General features: G+C 33.4%; 21 non-coding genes across 21 annotated transcripts; 10 read left to right on the top strand and 11 right to left on the bottom strand.

The window, feature by feature from the left end:
• Positions 1-654: 654 nt before the first annotated feature.
• Positions 655-726, top strand: TRNAQ-CUG (transfer RNA glutamine (anticodon CUG)). Its single transcript has one exon. It is a non-coding gene; the product is annotated as a tRNA-Gln (tRNA).
• An 825-nt stretch (positions 727-1,551) lies between these two features.
• TRNAQ-UUG (transfer RNA glutamine (anticodon UUG)) lies at positions 1,552-1,623 on the bottom strand. The gene has a single exon. It is a non-coding gene; the product is annotated as a tRNA-Gln (tRNA).
• A 1,548-nt stretch (positions 1,624-3,171) lies between these two features.
• Positions 3,172-3,243, top strand: TRNAQ-CUG (transfer RNA glutamine (anticodon CUG)). Its single transcript has one exon. It is a non-coding gene; the product is annotated as a tRNA-Gln (tRNA).
• Positions 3,244-4,068: 825 nt separating this feature from the next.
• Positions 4,069-4,140, bottom strand: TRNAQ-UUG (transfer RNA glutamine (anticodon UUG)). The gene has a single exon. It is a non-coding gene; the product is annotated as a tRNA-Gln (tRNA).
• Positions 4,141-5,688: 1,548 nt separating this feature from the next.
• Positions 5,689-5,760, top strand: TRNAQ-CUG (transfer RNA glutamine (anticodon CUG)). Its single transcript has one exon. It is a non-coding gene; the product is annotated as a tRNA-Gln (tRNA).
• An 825-nt stretch (positions 5,761-6,585) lies between these two features.
• On the bottom strand, positions 6,586-6,657 carry TRNAQ-UUG (transfer RNA glutamine (anticodon UUG)). The gene has a single exon. It is a non-coding gene; the product is annotated as a tRNA-Gln (tRNA).
• Positions 6,658-8,205: 1,548 nt separating this feature from the next.
• TRNAQ-CUG (transfer RNA glutamine (anticodon CUG)) lies at positions 8,206-8,277 on the top strand. The gene has a single exon. It is a non-coding gene; the product is annotated as a tRNA-Gln (tRNA).
• Positions 8,278-9,102: 825 nt separating this feature from the next.
• Positions 9,103-9,174, bottom strand: TRNAQ-UUG (transfer RNA glutamine (anticodon UUG)). Its single transcript has one exon. It is a non-coding gene; the product is annotated as a tRNA-Gln (tRNA).
• Positions 9,175-10,722: 1,548 nt separating this feature from the next.
• On the top strand, positions 10,723-10,794 carry TRNAQ-CUG (transfer RNA glutamine (anticodon CUG)). The gene has a single exon. It is a non-coding gene; the product is annotated as a tRNA-Gln (tRNA).
• An 825-nt stretch (positions 10,795-11,619) lies between these two features.
• TRNAQ-UUG (transfer RNA glutamine (anticodon UUG)) lies at positions 11,620-11,691 on the bottom strand. Its single transcript has one exon. It is a non-coding gene; the product is annotated as a tRNA-Gln (tRNA).
• A 1,548-nt stretch (positions 11,692-13,239) lies between these two features.
• On the top strand, positions 13,240-13,311 carry TRNAQ-CUG (transfer RNA glutamine (anticodon CUG)). Its single transcript has one exon. It is a non-coding gene; the product is annotated as a tRNA-Gln (tRNA).
• An 825-nt stretch (positions 13,312-14,136) lies between these two features.
• Positions 14,137-14,208, bottom strand: TRNAQ-UUG (transfer RNA glutamine (anticodon UUG)). Its single transcript has one exon. It is a non-coding gene; the product is annotated as a tRNA-Gln (tRNA).
• A 1,548-nt stretch (positions 14,209-15,756) lies between these two features.
• On the top strand, positions 15,757-15,828 carry TRNAQ-CUG (transfer RNA glutamine (anticodon CUG)). Its single transcript has one exon. It is a non-coding gene; the product is annotated as a tRNA-Gln (tRNA).
• Positions 15,829-16,653: 825 nt separating this feature from the next.
• TRNAQ-UUG (transfer RNA glutamine (anticodon UUG)) lies at positions 16,654-16,725 on the bottom strand. Its single transcript has one exon. It is a non-coding gene; the product is annotated as a tRNA-Gln (tRNA).
• A 2,445-nt stretch (positions 16,726-19,170) lies between these two features.
• Positions 19,171-19,242, bottom strand: TRNAQ-UUG (transfer RNA glutamine (anticodon UUG)). The gene has a single exon. It is a non-coding gene; the product is annotated as a tRNA-Gln (tRNA).
• Positions 19,243-20,790: 1,548 nt separating this feature from the next.
• On the top strand, positions 20,791-20,862 carry TRNAQ-CUG (transfer RNA glutamine (anticodon CUG)). Its single transcript has one exon. It is a non-coding gene; the product is annotated as a tRNA-Gln (tRNA).
• Positions 20,863-21,687: 825 nt separating this feature from the next.
• Positions 21,688-21,759, bottom strand: TRNAQ-UUG (transfer RNA glutamine (anticodon UUG)). Its single transcript has one exon. It is a non-coding gene; the product is annotated as a tRNA-Gln (tRNA).
• A 1,548-nt stretch (positions 21,760-23,307) lies between these two features.
• TRNAQ-CUG (transfer RNA glutamine (anticodon CUG)) lies at positions 23,308-23,379 on the top strand. The gene has a single exon. It is a non-coding gene; the product is annotated as a tRNA-Gln (tRNA).
• An 825-nt stretch (positions 23,380-24,204) lies between these two features.
• On the bottom strand, positions 24,205-24,276 carry TRNAQ-UUG (transfer RNA glutamine (anticodon UUG)). The gene has a single exon. It is a non-coding gene; the product is annotated as a tRNA-Gln (tRNA).
• Positions 24,277-25,824: 1,548 nt separating this feature from the next.
• Positions 25,825-25,896, top strand: TRNAQ-CUG (transfer RNA glutamine (anticodon CUG)). Its single transcript has one exon. It is a non-coding gene; the product is annotated as a tRNA-Gln (tRNA).
• Positions 25,897-26,721: 825 nt separating this feature from the next.
• Positions 26,722-26,793, bottom strand: TRNAQ-UUG (transfer RNA glutamine (anticodon UUG)). Its single transcript has one exon. It is a non-coding gene; the product is annotated as a tRNA-Gln (tRNA).
• Positions 26,794-26,870: the final 77 nt, after the last annotated feature.

Raw genomic sequence — 26,870 nt, 5'->3', positions numbered from 1 at the left:
AACTTCTCATTCAAAATGTGCTATTTTCGCCTTATCAATAGCGGGAAAGCTTAAAAAAGTGATGCTGTGAATCACCCATCTGAAATGCGTTTGAGAAAATCAGAATATGATTTTATAATGGCTAACTACTTTGTGAAGAAATTTGATGTCAAAGTATTTTAAAGTTTGTATTGATGTAACTTGTTCAAGCTGATGGACATTTTGAAAGCATTCAATAATTGACTATTTCAACCTACTGGTGTTGGATTTGAGCTATCAATGAACAAAGATGAAGAAATGGAAAAGCTCAAGAGTAATAAAAAAAGTCCCTCCAAGGTTTCAAATCGGATCATTGGATGCAAAGTCCAAATTGCCAACCATTGCTCTATGGAGCCACCCATGCAGGAGACAGAGACATTGCTTCAGTAGTCTGGAAATGTAGACTGTTTTATTATGCTACAGGCAAAGATGAACAGTGTGATATAACTTTTATATTCAGATAAACATTTGAATATTTAACACTTTTATAGAGAATATAGCTGAAAAGAATCAAATCACATTAAAGCTCTATCCACTATGACCATTCAAATGAGATATCTTTTTATCAATATAAGAGAAGGCCATCACTGATGCGCTCTCTTTTGTCTCAATGGAAAAGTCACTCTTGTGTGAGAGGGTTCCATGGTGTAATGGTTAGCACTCTGGACTCTGAATCCAGCAATCCGAGTTCAAATCTCGGTGGGACCTACTACAATTATGAGATTCACTGTTTAACTCATTTTTTAGAATTTGGTCTAGAAAAAACATAATATCAATGTTTTATACTGATGCGTATGAACGCATAAGTATGTATAGATGCATACATAGCTTTATCCGTCTAGATAGCTGTTAGACAATATGAACATATCAATTATTCATTAACATAAATATTGAAGCTGAACCTAGAAACTGTTCTTTCACATCCACATTGTAAACATGAGTTTATTTTCCTTTCTCATCTATATGGCCAGTAATGAGATAGTTCATTTTTGCTGATTTCTTAGCTGACAACATGCTGGACTTACACAGTGCATTTCATTGTGAATGTCTTTAAAAGTGAATTTCAGATTCACACCTTTGACATGTCTTTCAAAAGATTCAACTTTTTTGGTTGTGGATTTACTGTTGAAAATCAGTGTGTAAAATCTTTGTACGTCTGAATTTCAAGATTATTATTCAAACTGCACATCTTCGGTCCCCGTAATACAAAGTTTGACTCCTCAAGTTTTGTTTTAATGAATGCTTTGCAATGAAAAAGTTCCTTGTTCGCCTTAACAATAACAGTAAGATTTTAAAAAGTAATGTCTTGCATCAGGCCCCTGTGATGAGTTTGAGAAACCAGAGTGAGTTTGTAAAATCTCTCATTATTTTGAGCCATTTAGTTTCCAGGTATTGTAAAATTTCTATTATTTGCTCACATCTAATAAACTTTTAGAGTATAATCAATAAATTAATTGTTCACCCTACCGGTATTAGATATGTGATATTAATGAATACACTTGAAAGAAAATGATTTGGTCAAGAGTCATAAAATGGTCCCACCGAGATTTGAACTCGGATCATTGGATTCAAAGTCCAAAGTGCTAACCATTACACCATGGAACCTCCCATGTGAAAGGAGCATAAACTGCTGCAGGAATGTGGAAATGTCAAAGTTTTTAATATTCTACTGTCAAAGAGAAACTGTATTGGATTGCTTTCCTATTCTGGTAAACTTTTGCATATTGAACTATGTTGGGGAAGGATGTTGCCCAAAAGACTCAAATAACGTTATAACTCTGTTGAACAGTGGTTTTTATGTGAGATAATATTTTTCAATGAAAGATAAGTTGCCCCCTGAGGCAAATCTCTTCTGTCAAAATGGAAAGCTCACCCTGGTACGGGAGGGTGGATGGTGTCATGGTTAGCACTCTGGACTCTGAAAACAGGGATCTGAGTACAAATTTCAGTGGGACTTATCTGAACTTTACAATTTTCTTTTCCATTCAGTTCTTAGAAGTTTTATTTGGAACAACATCACATTTACTTATAAACATGTAAAAATCAACCTGTACATATGTATCTCTGTATATATAGCTATATGTCTCTGTATATTTATAGGAAAACATAAACATATAGATTATAAAAATAAATATAATTAGTGGAGGTGAAAATCATGAACAGTTGTTGCCTCTCAGCATTTGAAACATGAGTTTCTACTTCTTTCTCTTTTATATGTCCTGAAATTGAGATAGTCACTTTTTACTCAGTATTGATCCAACAATACAGTTTATGTATATAAAGCATATCATATGATTTGTGAACAATGTTCAAAAATTAGAATTTGATCAGTACCTGTGATGCCTCCGACCAAAAGCTTATATTTTACGATTGGAGATCAACTGTTGTAAATCAGCATGAAAAACATTTTCTTTTCACGATTTCCATACTAATATAAAACAACATTTTTACTAGCTGAATGAGATCATCATTTGGGTTCCTCTATGTTTGATTGAAGAAAACTTCTCATTCAAAATGTGCTATTTTCGCCTTATCAATAGCGGGAAAGCTTAAAAAAGTGATGCTGTGAATCACCCATCTGAAATGCGTTTGAGAAAATCAGAATATGATTTTATAATGGCTAACTACTTTGTGAAGAAATTTGATGTCAAAGTATTTTAAAGTTTGTATTGATGTAACTTGTTCAAGCTGATGGACATTTTGAAAGCATTCAATAATTGACTATTTCAACCTACTGGTGTTGGATTTGAGCTATCAATGAACAAAGATGAAGAAATGGAAAAGCTCAAGAGTAATAAAAAAAGTCCCTCCAAGGTTTCAAATCGGATCATTGGATGCAAAGTCCAAATTGCCAACCATTGCTCTATGGAGCCACCCATGCAGGAGACAGAGACATTGCTTCAGTAGTCTGGAAATGTAGACTGTTTTATTATGCTACAGGCAAAGATGAACAGTGTGATATAACTTTTATATTCAGATAAACATTTGAATATTTAACACTTTTATAGAGAATATAGCTGAAAAGAATCAAATCACATTAAAGCTCTATCCACTATGACCATTCAAATGAGATATCTTTTTATCAATATAAGAGAAGGCCATCACTGATGCGCTCTCTTTTGTCTCAATGGAAAAGTCACTCTTGTGTGAGAGGGTTCCATGGTGTAATGGTTAGCACTCTGGACTCTGAATCCAGCAATCCGAGTTCAAATCTCGGTGGGACCTACTACAATTATGAGATTCACTGTTTAACTCATTTTTTAGAATTTGGTCTAGAAAAAACATAATATCAATGTTTTATACTGATGCGTATGAACGCATAAGTATGTATAGATGCATACATAGCTTTATCCGTCTAGATAGCTGTTAGACAATATGAACATATCAATTATTCATTAACATAAATATTGAAGCTGAACCTAGAAACTGTTCTTTCACATCCACATTGTAAACATGAGTTTATTTTCCTTTCTCATCTATATGGCCAGTAATGAGATAGTTCATTTTTGCTGATTTCTTAGCTGACAACATGCTGGACTTACACAGTGCATTTCATTGTGAATGTCTTTAAAAGTGAATTTCAGATTCACACCTTTGACATGTCTTTCAAAAGATTCAACTTTTTCGGTTGTGGATTTACTGTTGAAAATCAGTGTGTAAAATCTTTGTACGTCTGAATTTCAAGATTATTATTCAAACTGCACATCTTCGGTCCCCGTAATACAAAGTTTGACTCCTCAAGTTTTGTTTTAATGAATGCTTTGCAATGAAAAAGTTCCTTGTTCGCCTTAACAATAACAGTAAGATTTTAAAAAGTAATGTCTTGCATCAGGCCCCTGTGATGAGTTTGAGAAACCAGAGTGAGTTTGTAAAATCTCTCATTATTTTGAGCCATTTAGTTTCCAGGTATTGTAAAATTTCTATTATTTGCTCACATCTAATAAACTTTTAGAGTATAATCAATAAATTAATTGTTCACCCTACCGGTATTAGATATGTGATATTAATGAATACACTTGAAAGAAAATGATTTGGTCAAGAGTCATAAAATGGTCCCACCGAGATTTGAACTCGGATCATTGGATTCAAAGTCCAAAGTGCTAACCATTACACCATGGAACCTCCCATGTGAAAGGAGCATAAACTGCTGCAGGAATGTGGAAATGTCAAAGTTTTTAATATTCTACTGTCAAAGAGAAACTGTATTGGATTGCTTTCCTATTCTGGTAAACTTTTGCATATTGAACTATGTTGGGGAAGGATGTTGCCCAAAAGACTCAAATAACGTTATAACTCTGTTGAACAGTGGTTTTTATGTGAGATAATATTTTTCAATGAAAGATAAGTTGCCCCCTGAGGCAAATCTCTTCTGTCAAAATGGAAAGCTCACCCTGGTACGGGAGGGTGGATGGTGTCATGGTTAGCACTCTGGACTCTGAAAACAGGGATCTGAGTACAAATTTCAGTGGGACTTATCTGAACTTTACAATTTTCTTTTCCATTCAGTTCTTAGAAGTTTTATTTGGAACAACATCACATTTACTTATAAACATGTAAAAATCAACCTGTACATATGTATCTCTGTATATATAGCTATATGTCTCTGTATATTTATAGGAAAATATAAACATATAGATTATAAAAATAAATATAATTAGTGGAGGTGAAAATCATGAACAGTTGTTGCCTCTCAGCATTTGAAACATGAGTTTCTACTTCTTTCTCTTTTATATGTCCTGAAATTGAGATAGTCACTTTTTACTCAGTATTGATCCAACAATACAGTTTATGTATATAAAGCATATCATATGATTTGTGAACAATGTTCAAAAATTAGAATTTGATCAGTACCTGTGATGCCTCCGACCAAAAGCTTATATTTTACGATTGGAGATCAACTGTTGTAAATCAGCATGAAAAACATTTTCTTTTCACGATTTCCATACTAATATAAAACAACATTTTTACTAGCTGAATGAGATCATCATTTGGGTTCCTCTATGTTTGATTGAAGAAAACTTCTCATTCAAAATGTGCTATTTTCGCCTTATCAATAGCGGGAAAGCTTAAAAAAGTGATGCTGTGAATCACCCATCTGAAATGCGTTTGAGAAAATCAGAATATGATTTTATAATGGATAACTACTTTGTGAAGAAATTTGATGTCAAAGTATTTTAAAGTTTGTATTGATGTAACTTGTTCAAGCTGATGGACATTTTGAAAGCATTCAATAATTGACTATTTCAACCTACTGGTGTTGGATTTGAGCTATCAATGAACAAAGATGAAGAAATGGAAAAGCTCAAGAGAAATAAAAAAAGTCCCTCCAAGGTTTCAAATCGGATCATTGGCTGCAAAGTCCAAATTGCCAACCATTGCTCTATGGAGCCACCCATGCAGGAGACAGAGACATTGCTTCAGTAGTCTGGAAATGTAGACTGTTTTATTATGCTACAGGCAAAGATGAACATTGTGATATAACTTTTATATTCAGATAAACATTTGAATATTTAACACTTTTATAGAGAATATAGCTGAAAAGAATCAAATCACATTAAAGCTCTATCCACTATGACCATTCAAATGAGATATCTTTTTATCAATATAAGAGAAGGCCATCACTGATGCGCTCTCTTTTGTCTCAATGGAAAAGTCACTCTTGTGTGAGAGGGTTCCATGGTGTAATGGTTAGCACTCTGGACTCTGAATCCAGCGATCCGAGTTCAAATCTCGGTGGGACCTACTACAATTATGAGATTCACTGTTTAACTCATTTTTTAGAATTTGGTCTAGAAAAAACATAATATCAATGTTTTATACTGATGCGTATGAACGCATAAGTATGTATAGATGCATACATAGCTTTATCCGTCTAGATAGCTGTTAGACAATATGAACATATCAATTATTCATTAACATAAATATTGAAGCTGAACCTAGAAACTGTTCTTTCACATCCACATTGTAAAAATGAGTTTATTTTCCTTTCTCATCTATATGGCCAGTAATGAGATAGTTCATTTTTGCTGATTTCTTAGCTGACAACATGCTGGACTTACACAGTGCATTTCATTGTGAATGTCTTTAAAAGTGAATTTCAGATTCACACCTTTGACATGTCTTTCAAAAGATTCAACTTTTTTGGTTGTGGATTTACTGTTGAAAATCAGTGTGTAAAATCTTTGTACGTCTGAATTTCAAGATTATTATTCAAACTGCACATCTTCGGTCCCCGTAATACAAAGTTTGACTCCTCAAGTTTTGTTTTAATGAATGCTTTGCAATGAAAAAGTTCCTTGTTCGCCTTAACAATAACAGTAAGATTTTAAAAAGTAATGTCTTGCATCAGGCCCCTGTGATGAGTTTGAGAAACCAGAGTGAGTTTGTAAAATCTCTCATTATTTTGAGCCATTTAGTTTCCAGGTATGGTAAAATTTCTATTATTTGCTCACATCTAATAAACTTTTAGAGTATAATCAATAAATTAATTGTTCACCCTACCGGTATTAGATATGTGATATTAATGAATACACTTGAAAGAAAATGATTTGGTCAAGAGTCATAAAATGGTCCCACCGAGATTTGAACTCGGATCATTGGATTCAAAGTCCAAAGTGCTAACCATTACACCATGGAACCTCCCATGTGAAAGGAGCATAAACTGCTGCAGGAATGTGGAAATGTCAAAGTTTTTAATATTCTACTGTCAAAGAGAAACTGTATTGGATTGCTTTCCTATTCTGGTAAACTTTTGCATATTGAACTATGTTGGGGAAGGATGTTGCCCAAAAGACTCAAATAACGTTATAACTCTGTTGAACAGTGGTTTTTATGTGAGATAATATTTTTCAATGAAAGATAAGTTGCCCCCTGAGGCAAATCTCTTCTGTCAAAATGGAAAGCTCACCCTGGTACGGGAGGGTGGATGATGTCATGGTTAGCACTCTGGACTCTGAAAACAGGGATCTGAGTACAAATTTCAGTGGGACTTATCTGAACTTTACAATTTTCTTTTCCATTCAGTTCTTAGAAGTTTTATTTGGAACAACATCACATTTACTTATAAACATGTAAAAATCAACCTGTACATATGTATCTCTGTATATATAGCTATATGTCTCTGTATATTTATAGGAAAACATAAACATATAGATTATAAAAATAAATATAATTAGTGGAGGTGAAAATCATGAACAGTTGTTGCCTCTCAGCATTTGAAACATGAGTTTCTACTTCTTTCTCTTTTATATGTCCTGAAATTGAGATAGTCACTTTTTACTCAGTATTGATCCAACAATACAGTTTATGTATATAAAGCATATCATATGATTTGTGAACAATGTTCAAAAATTAGAATTTGATCAGTACCTGTGATGCCTCCGACCAAAAGCTTATATTTTACGATTGGAGATCAACTGTTGTAAATCAGCATGAAAAACATTTTCTTTTCACGATTTCCATACTAATATAAAACAACATTTTTACTAGCTGAATGAGATCATCATTTGGGTTCCTCTATGTTTGATTGAAGAAAACTTCTCATTCAAAATGTGCTATTTTCGCCTTATCAATAGCGGGAAAGCTTAAAAAAGTGATGCTGTGAATCACCCATCTGAAATGCGTTTGAGAAAATCAGAATATGATTTTATAATGGCTAACTACTTTGTGAAGAAATTTGATGTCAAAGTATTTTAAAGTTTGTATTGATGTAACTTGTTCAAGCTGATGGACATTTTGAAAGCATTCAATAATTGACTATTTCAACCTACTGGTGTTGGATTTGAGCTATCAATGAACAAAGATGAAGAAATGGAAAAGCTCAAGAGTAATAAAAAAAGTCCCTCCAAGGTTTCAAATCGGATCATTGGATGCAAAGTCCAAATTGCCAACCATTGCTCTATGGAGCCACCCATGCAGGAGACAGAGACATTGCTTCAGTAGTCTGGAAATGTAGACTGTTTTATTATGCTACAGGCAAAGATGAACAGTGTGATATAACTTTTATATTCAGATAAACATTTGAATATTTAACACTTTTATAGAGAATATAGCTGAAAAGAATCAAATCACATTAAAGCTCTATCCACTATGACCATTCAAATGAGATATCTTTTTATCAATATAAGAGAAGGCCATCACTGATGCGCTCTCTTTTGTCTCAATGGAAAAGTCACTCTTGTGTGAGAGGGTTCCATGGTGTAATGGTTAGCACTCTGGACTCTGAATCCAGCAATCCGAGTTCAAATCTCGGTGGGACCTACTACAATTATGAGATTCACTGTTTAACTCATTTTTTAGAATTTGGTCTAGAAAAAACATAATATCAATGTTTTATACTGATGCGTATGAACGCATAAGTATGTATAGATGCATACATAGCTTTATCCGTCTAGATAGCTGTTAGACAATATGAACATATCAATTATTCATTAACATAAATATTGAAGCTGAACCTAGAAACTGTTCTTTCACATCCACATTGTAAACATGAGTTTATTTTCCTTTCTCATCTATATGGCCAGTAATGAGATAGTTCATTTTTGCTGATTTCTTAGCTGACAACATGCTGGACTTACACAGTGCATTTCATTGTGAATGTCTTTAAAAGTGAATTTCAGATTCACACCTTTGACATGTCTTTCAAAAGATTCAACTTTTTTGGTTGTGGATTTACTGTTGAAAATCAGTGTGTAAAATCTTTGTACGTCTGAATTTCAAGATTATTATTCAAACTGCACATCTTCGGTCCCCGTAATACAAAGTTTGACTCCTCAAGTTTTGTTTTAATGAATGCTTTGCAATGAAAAAGTTCCTTGTTCGCCTTAACAATAACAGTAAGATTTTAAAAAGTAATGTCTTGCATCAGGCCCCTGTGATGAGTTTGAGAAACCAGAGTGAGTTTGTAAAATCTCTCATTATTTTGAGCCATTTAGTTTCCAGGTATGGTAAAATTTCTATTATTTGCTCACATCTAATAAACTTTTAGAGTATAATCAATAAATTAATTGTTCACCCTACCGGTATTAGATATGTGATATTAATGAATACACTTGAAAGAAAATGATTTGGTCAAGAGTCATAAAATGGTCCCACCGAGATTTGAACTCGGATCATTGGATTCAAAGTCCAAAGTGCTAACCATTACACCATGGAACCTCCCATGTGAAAGGAGCATAAACTGCTGCAGGAATGTGGAAATGTCAAAGTTTTTAATATTCTACTGTCAAAGAGAAACTGTATTGGATTGCTTTCCTATTCTGGTAAACTTTTGCATATTGAACTATGTTGGGGAAGGATGTTGCCCAAAAGACTCAAATAACGTTATAACTCTGTTGAACAGTGGTTTTTATGTGAGATAATATTTTTCAATGAAAGATAAGTTGCCCCCTGAGGCAAATCTCTTCTGTCAAAATGGAAAGCTCACCCTGGTACGGGAGGGTGGATGATGTCATGGTTAGCACTCTGGACTCTGAAAACAGGGATCTGAGTACAAATTTCAGTGGGACTTATCTGAACTTTACAATTTTCTTTTCCATTCAGTTCTTAGAAGTTTTATTTGGAACAACATCACATTTACTTATAAACATGTAAAAATCAACCTGTACATATGTATCTCTGTATATATAGCTATATGTCTCTGTATATTTATAGGAAAACATAAACATATAGATTATAAAAATAAATATAATTAGTGGAGGTGAAAATCATGAACAGTTGTTGCCTCTCAGCATTTGAAACATGAGTTTCTACTTCTTTCTCTTTTATATGTCCTGAAATTGAGATAGTCACTTTTTACTCAGTATTGATCCAACAATACAGTTTATGTATATAAAGCATATCATATGATTTGTGAACAATGTTCAAAAATTAGAATTTGATCAGTACCTGTGATGCCTCCGACCAAAAGCTTATATTTTACGATTGGAGATCAACTGTTGTAAATCAGCATGAAAAACATTTTCTTTTCACGATTTCCATACTAATATAAAACAACATTTTTACTAGCTGAATGAGATCATCATTTGGGTTCCTCTATGTTTGATTGAAGAAAACTTCTCATTCAAAATGTGCTATTTTCGCCTTATCAATAGCGGGAAAGCTTAAAAAAGTGATGCTGTGAATCACCCATCTGAAATGCGTTTGAGAAAATCAGAATATGATTTTATAATGGCTAACTACTTTGTGAAGAAATTTGATGTCAAAGTATTTTAAAGTTTGTATTGATGTAACTTGTTCAAGCTGATGGACATTTTGAAAGCATTCAATAATTGACTATTTCAACCTACTGGTGTTGGATTTGAGCTATCAATGAACAAAGATGAAGAAATGGAAAAGCTCAAGAGTAATAAAAAAAGTCCCTCCAAGGTTTCAAATCGGATCATTGGATGCAAAGTCCAAATTGCCAACCATTGCTCTATGGAGCCACCCATGCAGGAGACAGAGACATTGCTTCAGTAGTCTGGAAATGTAGACTGTTTTATTATGCTACAGGCAAAGATGAACAGTGTGATATAACTTTTATATTCAGATAAACATTTGAATATTTAACACTTTTATAGAGAATATAGCTGAAAAGAATCAAATCACATTAAAGCTCTATCCACTATGACCATTCAAATGAGATATCTTTTTATCAATATAAGAGAAGGCCATCACTGATGCGCTCTCTTTTGTCTCAATGGAAAAGTCACTCTTGTGTGAGAGGGTTCCATGGTGTAATGGTTAGCACTCTGGACTCTGAATCCAGCAATCCGAGTTCAAATCTCGGTGGGACCTACTACAATTATGAGATTCACTGTTTAACTCATTTTTTAGAATTTGGTCTAGAAAAAACATAATATCAATGTTTTATACTGATGCGTATGAACGCATAAGTATGTATAGATGCATACATAGCTTTATCCGTCTAGATAGCTGTTAGACAATATGAACATATCAATTATTCATTAACATAAATATTGAAGCTGAACCTAGAAACTGTTCTTTCACATCCACATTGTAAACATGAGTTTATTTTCCTTTCTCATCTATATGGCCAGTAATGAGATAGTTCATTTTTGCTGATTTCTTAGCTGACAACATGCTGGACTTACACAGTGCATTTCATTGTGAATGTCTTTAAAAGTGAATTTCAGATTCACACCTTTGACATGTCTTTCAAAAGATTCAACTTTTTTGGTTGTGGATTTACTGTTGAAAATCAGTGTGTAAAATCTTTGTACGTCTGAATTTCAAGATTATTATTCAAACTGCACATCTTCGGTCCCCGTAATACAAAGTTTGACTCCTCAAGTTTTGTTTTAATGAATGCTTTGCAATGAAAAAGTTCCTTGTTCGCCTTAACAATAACAGTAAGATTTTAAAAAGTAATGTCTTGCATCAGGCCCCTGTGATGAGTTTGAGAAACCAGAGTGAGTTTGTAAAATCTCTCATTATTTTGAGCCATTTAGTTTCCAGGTATTGTAAAATTTCTATTATTTGCTCACATCTAATAAACTTTTAGAGTATAATCAATAAATTAATTGTTCACCCTACCGGTATTAGATATGTGATATTAATGAATACACTTGAAAGAAAATGATTTGGTCAAGAGTCATAAAATGGTCCCACCGAGATTTGAACTCGGATCATTGGATTCAAAGTCCAAAGTGCTAACCATTACACCATGGAACCTCCCATGTGAAAGGAGCATAAACTGCTGCAGGAATGTGGAAATGTCAAAGTTTTTAATATTCTACTGTCAAAGAGAAACTGTATTGGATTGCTTTCCTATTCTGGTAAACTTTTGCATATTGAACTATGTTGGGGAAGGATGTTGCCCAAAAGACTCAAATAACGTTATAACTCTGTTGAACAGTGGTTTTTATGTGAGATAATATTTTTCAATGAAAGATAAGTTGCCCCCTGAGGCAAATCTCTTCTGTCAAAATGGAAAGCTCACCCTGGTACGGGAGGGTGGATGGTGTCATGGTTAGCACTCTGGACTCTGAAAACAGGGATCTGAGTACAAATTTCAGTGGGACTTATCTGAACTTTACAATTTTCTTTTCCATTCAGTTCTTAGAAGTTTTATTTGGAACAACATCACATTTACTTATAAACATGTAAAAATCAACCTGTACATATGTATCTCTGTATATATAGCTATATGTCTCTGTATATTTATAGGAAAACATAAACATATAGATTATAAAAATAAATATAATTAGTGGAGGTGAAAATCATGAACAGTTGTTGCCTCTCAGCATTTGAAACATGAGTTTCTACTTCTTTCTCTTTTATATGTCCTGAAATTGAGATAGTCACTTTTTACTCAGTATTGATCCAACAATACAGTTTATGTATATAAAGCATATCATATGATTTGTGAACAATGTTCAAAAATTAGAATTTGATCAGTACCTGTGATGCCTCCGACCAAAAGCTTATATTTTACGATTGGAGATCAACTGTTGTAAATCAGCATGAAAAACATTTTCTTTTCACGATTTCCATACTAATATAAAACAACATTTTTACTAGCTGAATGAGATCATCATTTGGGTTCCTCTATGTTTGATTGAAGAAAACTTCTCATTCAAAATGTGCTATTTTCGCCTTATCAATAGCGGGAAAGCTTAAAAAAGTGATGCTGTGAATCACCCATCTGAAATGCGTTTGAGAAAATCAGAATATGATTTTATAATGGCTAACTACTTTGTGAAGAAATTTGATGTCAAAGTATTTTAAAGTTTGTATTGATGTAACTTGTTCAAGCTGATGGACATTTTGAAAGCATTCAATAATTGACTATTTCAACCTACTGGTGTTGGATTTGAGCTATCAATGAACAAAGATGAAGAAATGGAAAAGCTCAAGAGTAATAAAAAAAGTCCCTCCAAGGTTTCAAATCGGATCATTGGATGCAAAGTCCAAATTGCCAACCATTGCTCTATGGAGCCACCCATGCAGGAGACAGAGACATTGCTTCAGTAGTCTGGAAATGTAGACTGTTTTATTATGCTACAGGCAAAGATGAACAGTGTGATATAACTTTTATATTCAGATAAACATTTGAATATTTAACACTTTTATAGAGAATATAGCTGAAAAGAATCAAATCACATTAAAGCTCTATCCACTATGACCATTCAAATGAGATATCTTTTTATCAATATAAGAGAAGGCCATCACTGATGCGCTCTCTTTTGTCTCAATGGAAAAGTCACTCTTGTGTGAGAGGGTTCCATGGTGTAATGGTTAGCACTCTGGACTCTGAATCCAGCAATCCGAGTTCAAATCTCGGTGGGACCTACTACAATTATGAGATTCACTGTTTAACTCATTTTTTAGAATTTGGTCTAGAAAAAACATAATATCAATGTTTTATACTGATGCGTATGAACGCATAAGTATGTATAGATGCATACATAGCTTTATCCGTCTAGATAGCTGTTAGACAATATGAACATATCAATTATTCATTAACATAAATATTGAAGCTGAACCTAGAAACTGTTCTTTCACATCCACATTGTAAACATGAGTTTATTTTCCTTTCTCATCTATATGGCCAGTAATGAGATAGTTCATTTTTGCTGATTTCTTAGCTGACAACATGCTGGACTTACAAAGTGCATTTCATTGTGAATGTCTTTAAAAGTGAATTTCAGATTCACACCTTTGACATGTCTTTCAAAAGATTCAACTTTTTCGGTTGTGGATTTACTGTTGAAAATCAGTGTGTAAAATCTTTGTACGTCTGAATTTCAAGATTATTATTCAAACTGCACATCTTCGGTCCCCGTAATACAAAGTTTGACTCCTCAAGTTTTGTTTTAATGAATGCTTTGCAATGAAAAAGTTCCTTGTTCGCCTTAACAATAACAGTAAGATTTTAAAAAGTAATGTCTTGCATCAGGCCCCTGTGATGAGTTTGAGAAACCAGAGTGAGTTTGTAAAATCTCTCATTATTTTGAGCCATTTAGTTTCCAGGTATTGTAAAATTTCTATTATTTGCTCACATCTAATAAACTTTTAGAGTATAATCAATAAATTAATTGTTCACCCTACCGGTATTAGATATGTGATATTAATGAATACACTTGAAAGAAAATGATTTGGTCAAGAGTCATAAAATGGTCCCACCGAGATTTGAACTCGGATCATTGGATTCAAAGTCCAAAGTGCTAACCATTACACCATGGAACCTCCCATGTGAAAGGAGCATAAACTGCTGCAGGAATGTGGAAATGTCAAAGTTTTTAATATTCTACTGTCAAAGAGAAACTGTATTGGATTGCTTTCCTATTCTGGTAAACTTTTGCATATTGAACTATGTTGGGGAAGGATGTTGCCCAAAAGACTCAAATAACGTTATAACTCTGTTGAACAGTGGTTTTTATGTGAGATAATATTTTTCAATGAAAGATAAGTTGCCCCCTGAGGCAAATCTCTTCTGTCAAAATGGAAAGCTCACCCTGGTACGGGAGGGTGGATGGTGTCATGGTTAGCACTCTGGACTCTGAAAACAGGGATCTGAGTACAAATTTCAGTGGGACTTATCTGAACTTTACAATTTTCTTTTCCATTCAGTTCTTAGAAGTTTTATTTGGAACAACATCACATTTACTTATAAACATGTAAAAATCAACCTGTACATATGTATCTCTGTATATATAGCTATATGTATCTGTATATTTATAGGAAAACATAAACATATAGATTATAAAAATAAATATAATTAGTGGAGGTGAAAATCATGAACAGTTGTTGCCTCTCAGCATTTGAAACATGAGTTTCTACTTCTTTCTCTTTTATATGTCCTGAAATTGAGATAGTCACTTTTTACTCAGTATTGATCCAACAATACAGTTTATGTATATAAAGCATATCATATGATTTGTGAACAATGTTCAAAAATTAGAATTTGATCAGTACCTGTGATGCCTCCGACCAAAAGCTTATATTTTACGATTGGAGATCAACTGTTGTAAATCAGCATGAAAAACATTTTCTTTTCACGATTTCCATACTAATATAAAACAACATTTTTACTAGCTGAATGAGATCATCATTTGGGTTCCTCTATGTTTGATTGAAGAAAACTTCTCATTCAAAATGTGCTATTTTCGCCTTATCAATAGCGGGAAAGCTTAAAAAAGTGATGCTGTGAATCACCCATCTGAAATGCGTTTGAGAAAATCAGAATATGATTTTATAATGGCTAACTACTTTGTGAAGAAATTTGATGTCAAAGTATTTTAAAGTTTGTATTGATGTAACTTGTTCAAGCTGATGGACATTTTGAAAGCATTCAATAATTGACTATTTCAACCTACTGGTGTTGGATTTGAGCTATCAATGAACAAAGATGAAGAAATGGAAAAGCTCAAGAGTAATAAAAAAAGTCCCTCCAAGGTTTCAAATCGGATCATTGGATGCAAAGTCCAAATTGCCAACCATTGCTCTATGGAGCCACCCATGCAGGAGACAGAGACATTGCTTCAGTAGTCTGGAAATGTAGACTGTTTTATTATGCTACAGGCAAAGATGAACAGTGTGATATAACTTTTATATTCAGATAAACATTTGAATATTTAACACTTTTATAGAGAATATAGCTGAAAAGAATCAAATCACATTAAAGCTCTATCCACTATGACCATTCAAATGAGATATCTTTTTATCAATATAAGAGAAGGCCATCACTGATGCGCTCTCTTTTGTCTCAATGGAAAAGTCACTCTTGTGTGAGAGGGTTCCATGGTGTAATGGTTAGCACTCTGGACTCTGAATCCAGCAATCCGAGTTCAAATCTCGGTGGGACCTACTACAATTATGAGATTCACTGTTTAACTCATTTTTTAGAATTTGGTCTAGAAAAAACATAATATCAATGTTTTATACTGATGCGTATGAACGCATAAGTATGTATAGATGCATACATAGCTTTATCCGTCTAGATAGCTGTTAGACAATATGAACATATCAATTATTCATTAACATAAATATTGAAGCTGAACCTAGAAACTGTTCTTTCACATCCACATTGTAAACATGAGTTTATTTTCCTTTCTCATCTATATGGCCAGTAATGAGATAGTTCATTTTTGCTGATTTCTTAGCTGACAACATGCTGGACTTACACAGTGCATTTCATTGTGAATGTCTTTAAAAGTGAATTTCAGATTCACACCTTTGACATGTCTTTCAAAAGATTCAACTTTTTTGGTTGTGGATTTACTGTTGAAAATCAGTGTGTAAAATCTTTGTACGTCTGAATTTCAAGATTATTATTCAAACTGCACATCTTCGGTCCCCGTAATACAAAGTTTGACTCCTCAAGTTTTGTTTTAATGAATGCTTTGCAATGAAAAAGTTCCTTGTTCGCCTTAACAATAACAGTAAGATTTTAAAAAGTAATGTCTTGCATCAGGCCCCTGTGATGAGTTTGAGAAACCAGAGTGAGTTTGTAAAATCTCTCATTATTTTGAGCCATTTAGTTTCCAGGTATGGTAAAATTTCTATTATTTGCTCACATCTAATAAACTTTTAGAGTATAATCAATAAATTAATTGTTCACCCTACCGGTATTAGATATGTGATATTAATGAATACACTTGAAAGAAAATGATTTGGTCAAGAGTCATAAAATGGTCCCACCGAGATTTGAACTCGGATCATTGGATTCAAAGTCCAAAGTGCTAACCATTACACCATGGAACCTCCCATGTGAAAGGAGCATAAACTGCTGCAGGAATGTGGAAATGTCAAAGTTTTTAATATTCTACTGTCAAAGAGAAACTGTATTGGATTGCTTTCCTATTCTGGTAAACTTTTGCATATTGAACTATGTTGGGGAAGGATGTTGCCCAAAAGACTCAAATAACGTTATAACTCTGTTGAACAGTGGTTTTTATGTGAGATAATATTTTTCAATGAAAGATAAGTTGCCCCCTGAGGCAAATCTCTTCTGTCAAAATGGAAAGCTCACCCTGGTACGGGAGGGTGGATGATGTCATGGTTAGCACTCTGGACTCTGAAAACAGGGATCTGAGTACAAATTTCAGTGGGACTTATCTGAACTTTACAATTTTCTTTTCCATTCAGTTCTTAGAAGTTTTATTTGGAACAACATCACATTTACTTATAAACATGTAAAAATCAACCTGTACATATGTATCTCTGTATATATAGCTATATGTCTCTGTATATTTATAGGAAAACATAAACATATAGATTATAAAAATAAATATAATTAGTGGAGGTGAAAATCATGAACAGTTGTTGCCTCTCAGCATTTGAAACATGAGTTTCTACTTCTTTCTCTTTTATATGTCCTGAAATTGAGATAGTCACTTTTTACTCAGTATTGATCCAACAATACAGTTTATGTATATAAAGCATATCATATGATTTGTGAACAATGTTCAAAAATTAGAATTTGATCAGTACCTGTGATGCCTCCGACCAAAAGCTTATATTTTACGATTGGAGATCAACTGTTGTAAATCAGCATGAAAAACATTTTCTTTTCACGATTTCCATACTAATATAAAACAACATTTTTACTAGCTGAATGAGATCATCATTTGGGTTCCTCTATGTTTGATTGAAGAAAACTTCTCATTCAAAATGTGCTATTTTCGCCTTATCAATAGCGGGAAAGCTTAAAAAAGTGATGCTGTGAATCACCCATCTGAAATGCGTTTGAGAAAATCAGAATATGATTTTATAATGGCTAACTACTTTGTGAAGAAATTTGATGTCAAAGTATTTTAAAGTTTGTATTGATGTAACTTGTTCAAGCTGATGGACATTTTGAAAGCATTCAATAATTGACTATTTCAACCTACTGGTGTTGGATTTGAGCTATCAATGAACAAAGATGAAGAAATGGAAAAGCTCAAGAGTAATAAAAAAAGTCCCTCCAAGGTTTCAAATCGGATCATTGGATGCAAAGTCCAAATTGCCAACCATTGCTCTATGGAGCCACCCATGCAGGAGACAGAGACATTGCTTCAGTAGTCTGGAAATGTAGACTGTTTTATTATGCTACAGGCAAAGATGAACAGTGTGATATAACTTTTATATTCAGATAAACATTTGAATATTTAACACTTTTATAGAGAATATAGCTGAAAAGAATCAAATCACATTAAAGCTCTATCCACTATGACCATTCAAATGAGATATCTTTTTATCAATATAAGAGAAGGCCATCACTGATGCGCTCTCTTTTGTCTCAATGGAAAAGTCACTCTTGTGTGAGAGGGTTCCATGGTGTAATGGTTAGCACTCTGGACTCTGAATCCAGCAATCCGAGTTCCAATCTCGGTGGGACCTACTACAATTATGAGATTCACTGTTTAACTCATTTTTTAGAATTTGGTCTAGAAAAAACATAATATCAATGTTTTATACTGATGCGTATGAACGCATAAGTATGTATAGATGCATACATAGCTTTATCCGTCTAGATAGCTGTTAGACAATATGAACATATCAATTATTCATTAACATAAATATTGAAGCTGAACCTAGAAACTGTTCTTTCACATCCACATTGTAAACATGAGTTTATTTTCCTTTCTCATCTATATGGCCAGTAATGAGATAGTTCATTTTTGCTGATTTCTTAGCTGACAACATGCTGGACTTACACAGTGCATTTCATTGTGAATGTCTTTAAAAGTGAATTTCAGATTCACACCTTTGACATGTCTTTCAAAAGATTCAACTTTTTTGGTTGTGGATTTACTGTTGAAAATCAGTGTGTAAAATCTTTGTACGTCTGAATTTCAAGATTATTATTCAAACTGCACATCTTCGGTCCCCGTAATACAAAGTTTGACTCCTCAAGTTTTGTTTTAATGAATGCTTTGCAATGAAAAAGTTCCTTGTTCGCCTTAACAATAACAGTAAGATTTTAAAAAGTAATGTCTTGCATCAGGCCCCTGTGATGAGTTTGAGAAACCAGAGTGAGTTTGTAAAATCTCTCATTATTTTGAGCCATTTAGTTTCCAGGTATTGTAAAATTTCTATTATTTGCTCACATCTAATAAACTTTTAGAGTATAATCAATAAATTAATTGTTCACCCTACCGGTATTAGATATGTGATATTAATGAATACACTTGAAAGAAAATGATTTGGTCAAGAGTCATAAAATGGTCCCACCGAGATTTGAACTCGGATCATTGGATTCAAAGTCCAAAGTGCTAACCATTACACCATGGAACCTCCCATGTGAAAGGAGCATAAACTGCTGCAGGAATGTGGAAATGTCAAAGTTTTTAATATTCTACTGTCAAAGAGAAACTGTATTGGATTGCTTTCCTATTCTGGTAAACTTTTGCATATTGAACTATGTTGGGGAAGGATGTTGCCCAAAAGACTCAAATAACGTTATAACTCTGTTGAACAGTGGTTTTTATGTGAGATAATATTTTTCAATGAAAGATAAGTTGCCCCCTGAGGCAAATCTCTTCTGTCAAAATGGAAAGCTCACCCTGGTACGGGAGGGTGGATGGTGTCATGGTTAGCACTCTGGACTCTGAAAACAGGGATCTGAGTACAAATTTCAGTGGGACTTATCTGAACTTTACAATTTTCTTTTCCATTCAGTTCTTAGAAGTTTTATTTGGAACAACATCACATTTACTTATAAACATGTAAAAATCAACCTGTACATATGTATCTCTGTATATATAGCTATATGTCTCTGTATATTTATAGGAAAACATAAACATATAGATTATAAAAATAAATATAATTAGTGGAGGTGAAAATCATGAACAGTTGTTGCCTCTCAGCATTTGAAACATGAGTTTCTACTTCTTTCTCTTTTATATGTCCTGAAATTGAGATAGTCACTTTTTACTCAGTATTGATCCAACAATACAGTTTATGTATATAAAGCATATCATATGATTTGTGAACAATGTTCAAAAATTAGAATTTGATCAGTACCTGTGATGCCTCCGACCAAAAGCTTATATTTTACGATTGGAGATCAACTGTTGTAAATCAGCATGAAAAACATTTTCTTTTCACGATTTCCATACTAATATAAAACAACATTTTTACTAGCTGAATGAGATCATCATTTGGGTTCCTCTATGTTTGATTGAAGAAAACTTCTCATTCAAAATGTGCTATTTTCGCCTTATCAATAGCGGGAAAGCTTAAAAAAGTGATGCTGTGAATCACCCATCTGAAATGCGTTTGAGAAAATCAGAATATGATTTTATAATGGCTAACTACTTTGTGAAGAAATTCGATGTCAAAGTATTTTAAAGTTTGTATTGATGTAACTTGTTCAAGCTGATGGACATTTTGAAAGCATTCAATAATTGACTATTTCAACCTACTGGTGTTGGATTTGAGCTATCAATGAACAAAGATGAAGAAATGGAAAAGCTCAAGAGTAATAAAAAAAGTCCCTCCAAGGTTTCAAATCGGATCATTGGATGCAAAGTCCAAATTGCCAACCATTGCTCTATGGAGCCACCCATGCAGGAGACAGAGACATTGCTTCAGTAGTCTGGAAATGTAGACTGTTTTATTATGCTACAGGCAAAGATGAACAGTGTGATATAACTTTTATATTCAGATAAACATTTGAATATTTAACACTTTTATAGAGAATATAGCTGAAAAGAATCAAATCACATTAAAGCTCTATCCACTATGACCATTCAAATGAGATATCTTTTTATCAATATAAGAGAAGGCCATCACTGATGCGCTCTCTTTTGTCTCAATGGAAAAGTCACTCTTGTGTGAGAGGGTTCCATGGTGTAATGGTTAGCACTCTGGACTCTGAATCCAGCAATCCGAGTTCAAATCTCGGTGGGACCTACTACAATTATGAGATTCACTGTTTAACTCATTTTTTAGAATTTGGTCTAGAAAAAACATAATATCAATGTTTTATACTGATGCGTATGAACGCATAAGTATGTATAGATGCATACATAGCTTTATCCGTCTAGATAGCTGTTAGACAATATGAACATATCAATTATTCATTAACATAAATATTGAAGCTGAACCTAGAAACTGTTCTTTCACATCCACATTGTAAACATGAGTTTATTTTCCTTTCTCATCTATATGGCCAGTAATGAGATAGTTCATTTTTGCTGATTTCTTAGCTGACAACATGCTGGACTTACACAGTGCATTTCATTGTGAATGTCTTTAAAAGTGAATTTCAGATTCACACCTTTGACATGTCTTTCAAAAGATTCAACTTTTTTGGTTGTGGATTTACTGTTGAAAATCAGTGTGTAAAATCTTTGTACGTCTGAATTTCAAGATTATTATTCAAACTGCACATCTTCGGTCCCCGTAATACAAAGTTTGACTCCTCAAGTTTTGTTTTAATGAATGCTTTGCAATGAAAAAGTTCCTTGTTCGCCTTAACAATAACAGTAAGATTTTAAAAAGTAATGTCTTGCATCAGGCCCCTGTGATGAGTTTGAGAAACCAGAGTGAGTTTGTAAAATCTCTCATTATTTTGAGCCATTTAGTTTCCAGGTATGGTAAAATTTCTATTATTTGCTCACATCTAATAAACTTTTAGAGTATAATCAATAAATTAATTGTTCACCCTACCGGTATTAGATATGTGATATTAATGAATACACTTGAAAGAAAATGATTTGGTCAAGAGTCATAAAATGGTCCCACCGAGATTTGAACTCGGATCATTGGATTCAAAGTCCAAAGTGCTAACCATTACACCATGGAACCTCCCATGTGAAAGGAGCATAAACTGCTGCAGGAATGTGGAAATGTCAAAGTTTTTAATATTCTACTGTCAAAGAGAAACTGTATTGGATTGCTTTCCTATTCTGGTAAACTTTTGCATATTGAACTATGTTGGGGAAGGATGTTGCCCAAAAGACTCAAATAACGTTATAACTCTGTTGAACAGTGGTTTTTATGTGAGATAATATTTTTCAATGAAAGATAAGTTGCCCCCTGAGGCAAATCTCTTCTGTCAAAATGGAAAGCTCACCCTGGTACGGGAGGGTGGATGGTGTCATGGTTAGCACTCTGGACTCTGAAAACAGGGATCTGAGTACAAATTTCAGTGGGACTTATCTGAACTTTACAATTTTCTTTTCCATTCAGTTCTTAGAAGTTTTATTTGGAACAACATCACATTTACTTATAAACATGTAAAAATCAACCTGTACATATGTATCTCTGTATATATAGCTATATGTCTCTGTATATTTATAGGAAAACATAAACATATAGATTATAAAAATAAATATAATTAGTGGAGGTGAAAATCATGAACAGTTGTTGCCTCTCAGCATTTGAAACATGAGTTTCTACTTCTTTCTCTTTTATATGTCCTGAAATTGAGATAGTCACTTTTTACTCAGTATTGATCCAACAATACAGTTTATGTATATAAAGCATATCATATGATTTGTGAACAATGTTCAAAAATTAGAATTTGATCAGTACCTGTGATGCCTCCGACCAAAAGCTTATATTTTACGATTGGAGATCAACTGTTGTAAATCAGCATGAAAAACATTTTCTTTTCACGATTTCCATACTAATATAAAACAACATTTTTACTAGCTGAATGAGATCATCATTTGGGTTCCTCTATGTTTGATTGAAGAAAACTTCTCATTCAAAATGTGCTATTTTCGCCTTATCAATAGCGGGAAAGCTTAAAAAAGTGATGCTGTGAATCACCCATCTGAAATGCGTTTGAGAAAATCAGAATATGATTTTATAATGGCTAACTACTTTGTGAAGAAATTTGATGTCAAAGTATTTTAAAGTTTGTATTGATGTAACTTGTTCAAGCTGATGGACATTTTGAAAGCATTCAATAATTGACTATTTCAACCTACTGGTGTTGGATTTGAGCTATCAATGAACAAAGATGAAGAAATGGAAAAGCTCAAGAGTAATAAAAAAAGTCCCTCCAAGGTTTCAAATCGGATCATTGGATGCAAAGTCCAAATTGCCAACCATTGCTCTATGGAGCCACCCATGCAGGAGACAGAGACATTGCTTCAGTAGTCTGGAAATGTAGACTGTTTTATTATGCTACAGGCAAAGATGAACAGTGTGATATAACTTTTATATTCAGATAAACATTTGAATATTTAACACTTTTATAGAGAATATAGCTGAAAAGAATCAAATCACATTAAAGCTCTATCCACTATGACCATTCAAATGAGATATCTTTTTATCAATATAAGAGAAGGCCATCACTGATGCGCTCTCTTTTGTCTCAATGGAAAAGTCACTCTTGTGTGAGAGGGTTCCATGGTGTAATGGTTAGCACTCTGGACTCTGAATCCAGCAATCCGAGTTCAAATCTCGGTGGGACCTACTACAATTATGAGATTCACTGTTTAACTCATTTTTTAGAATTTGGTCTAGAAAAAACATAATATCAATGTTTTATACTGATGCGTATGAACGCATAAGTATGTATAGATGCATACATAGCTTTATCCGTCTAGATAGCTGTTAGACAATATGAACATATCAATTATTCATTAACATAAATATTGAAGCTGAACCTAGAAACTGTTCTTTCACATCCACATTGTAAACATGAGTTTATTTTCCTTTCTCATCTATATGGCCAGTAATGAGATAGTTCATTTTTGCTGATTTCTTAGCTGACAACATGCTGGACTTACACAGTGCATTTCATTGTGAATGTCTTTAAAAGTGAATTTCAGATTCACACCTTTGACATGTCTTTCAAAAGATTCAACTTTTTTGGTTGTGGATTTACTGTTGAAAATCAGTGTGTAAAATCTTTGTACGTCTGAATTTCAAGATTATTATTCAAACTGCACATCTTCGGTCCCCGTAATACAAAGTTTGACTCCTCAAGTTTTGTTTTAATGAATGCTTTGCAATGAAAAAGTTCCTTGTTCGCCTTAACAATAACAGTAAGATTTTAAAAAGTAATGTCTTGCATCAGGCCCCTGTGATGAGTTTGAGAAACCAGAGTGAGTTTGTAAAATCTCTCATTATTTTGAGCCATTTAGTTTCCAGGTATGGTAAAATTTCTATTATTTGCTCACATCTAATAAACTTTTAGAGTATAATCAATAAATTAATTGTTCACCCTACCGGTATTAGATATGTGATATTAATGAATACACTTGAAAGAAAATGATTTGGTCAAGAGTCATAAAATGGTCCCACCGAGATTTGAACTCGGATCATTGGATTCAAAGTCCAAAGTGCTAACCATTACACCATGGAACCTCCCATGTGAAAGGAGCATAAACTGCTGCAGGAATGTGGAAATGTCAAAGTTTTTAATATTCTACTGTCAAAGAGAAACTGTATTGGATTGCTATCCTATTCTGGTAAACTTTTGCATATTGAACTATGTTGGGGAAGGATGTTGCCCAAAAGACTCAAATAACGTTATAACTCTGTTGAACAGTGGTTTTTATGTGAGATAATATTTTTCAATGAAAGATAAGTTGCCCCCTGAGGCAAATCTCTTCTGTCAAAATGGAAAGCTCACCCTGGTACGGGAGGGTGGATGATGTCATGGTTAGCACTCTGGACTCTGAAAACAGGGATCTGAGTACAAATTTCAGTGGGACTTATCTGAACTTTACAATTTTCTTTTCCATTCAGTTCTTAGAAGTTTTATTTGGAACAACATCACATTTACTTATAAACATGTAAAAATCAACCTGTACATATGTATCTCTGTATATATAGCTATATGTCTCTGTATATTTATAGGAAAACATAAACATATAGATTATAAAAATAAATATAATTAGTGGAGGTGAAAATCATGAACAGTTGTTGCCTCTCAGCATTTGAAACATGAGTTTCTACTTCTTTCTCTTTTATATGTCCTGAAATTGAGATAGTCACTTTTTACTCAGTATTGATCCAACAATACAGTTTATGTATATAAAGCATATCATATGATTTGTGAACAATGTTCAAAAATTAGAATTTGATCAGTACCTGTGATGCCTCCGACCAAAAGCTTATATTTTACGATTGGAGATCAACTGTTGTAAATCAGCATGAAAAACATTTTCTTTTCACGATTTCCATACTAATATAAAACAACATTTTTACTAGCTGAATGAGATCATCATTTGGGTTCCTCTATGTTTGATTGAAGAAAACTTCTCATTCAAAATGTGCTATTTTCGCCTTATCAATAGCGGGAAAGCTTAAAAAAGTGATGCTGTGAATCACCCATCTGAAATGCGTTTGAGAAAATCAGAATATGATTTTATAATGGCTAACTACTTTGTGAAGAAATTTGATGTCAAAGTATTTTAAAGTTTGTATTGATGTAACTTGTTCAAGCTGATGGACATTTTGAAAGCATTCAATAATTGACTATTTCAACCTACTGGTGTTGGATTTGAGCTATCAATGAACAAAGATGAAGAAATGGAAAAGCTCAAGAGTAATAAAAAAAGTCCCTCCAAGGTTTCAAATCGGATCATTGGATGCAAAGTCCAAATTGCCAACCATTGCTCTATGGAGCCACCCATGCAGGAGACAGAGACATTGCTTCAGTAGTCTGGAAATGTAGACTGTTTTATTATGCTACAGGCAAAGATGAACAGTGTGATATAACTTTTATATTCAGATAAACATTTGAATATTTAACACTTTTATAGAGAATATAGCTGAAAAGAATCAAATCACATTAAAGCTCTATCCACTATGACCATTCAAATGAGATATCTTTTTATCAATATAAGAGAAGGCCATCACTGATGCGCTCTCTTTTGTCTCAATGGAAAAGTCACTCTTGTGTGAGAGGGTTCCATGGTGTAATGGTTAGCACTCTGGACTCTGAATCCAGCAATCCGAGTTCAAATCTCGGTGGGACCTACTACAATTATGAGATTCACTGTTTAACTCATTTTTTAGAATTTGGTCTAGAAAAAACATAATATCAATGTTTTATACTGATGCGTATGAACGCATAAGTATGTATAGATGCATACATAGCTTTATCCGTCTAGATAGCTGTTAGACAATATGAACATATCAATTATTCATTAACATAAATATTGAAGCTGAACCTAGAAACTGTTCTTTCACATCCACATTGTAAACATGAGTTTATTTTCCTTTCTCATCTATATGGCCAGTAATGAGATAGTTCATTTTTGCTGATTTCTTAGCTGACAACATGCTGGACTTACACAGTGCATTTCATTGTGAATGTCTTTAAAAGTGAATTTCAGATTCACACCTTTGACATGTCTTTCAAAAGATTCAACTTTTTTGGTTGTGGATTTACTGTTGAAAATCAGTGTGTAAAATCTTTGTACGTCTGAATTTCAAGATTATTATTCAAACTGCACATCTTCGGTCCCCGTAATACAAAGTTTGACTCCTCAAGTTTTGTTTTAATGAATGCTTTGCAATGAAAAAGTTCCTTGTTCGCCTTAACAATAACAGTAAGATTTTAAAAAGTAATGTCTTGCATCAGGCCCCTGTGATGAGTTTGAGAAACCAGAGTGAGTTTGTAAAATCTCTCATTATTTTGAGCCATTTAGTTTCCAGGTATTGTAAAATTTCTATTATTTGCTCACATCTAATAAACTTTTAGAGTATAATCAATAAATTAATTGTTCACCCTACCGGTATTAGATATGTGATATTAATGAATACACTTGAAAGAAAATGATTTGGTCAAGAGTCATAAAATGGTCCCACCGAGATTTGAACTCGGATCATTGGATTCAAAGTCCAAAGTGCTAACCATTACACCATGGAACCTCCCATGTGAAAGGAGCATAAACTGCTGCAGGAATGTGGAAATGTCAAAGTTTTTAATATTCTACTGTCAAAGAGAA

Source organism: Triturus cristatus, chromosome 5_2 (assembly GCF_964204655.1).
Source record: "Triturus cristatus chromosome 5_2, aTriCri1.1, whole genome shotgun sequence".
Classification (NCBI taxonomy): domain Eukaryota; kingdom Metazoa; phylum Chordata; class Amphibia; order Caudata; family Salamandridae; genus Triturus; species Triturus cristatus.
This window is presented reverse-complemented; position numbering and strand designations above follow the sequence as displayed.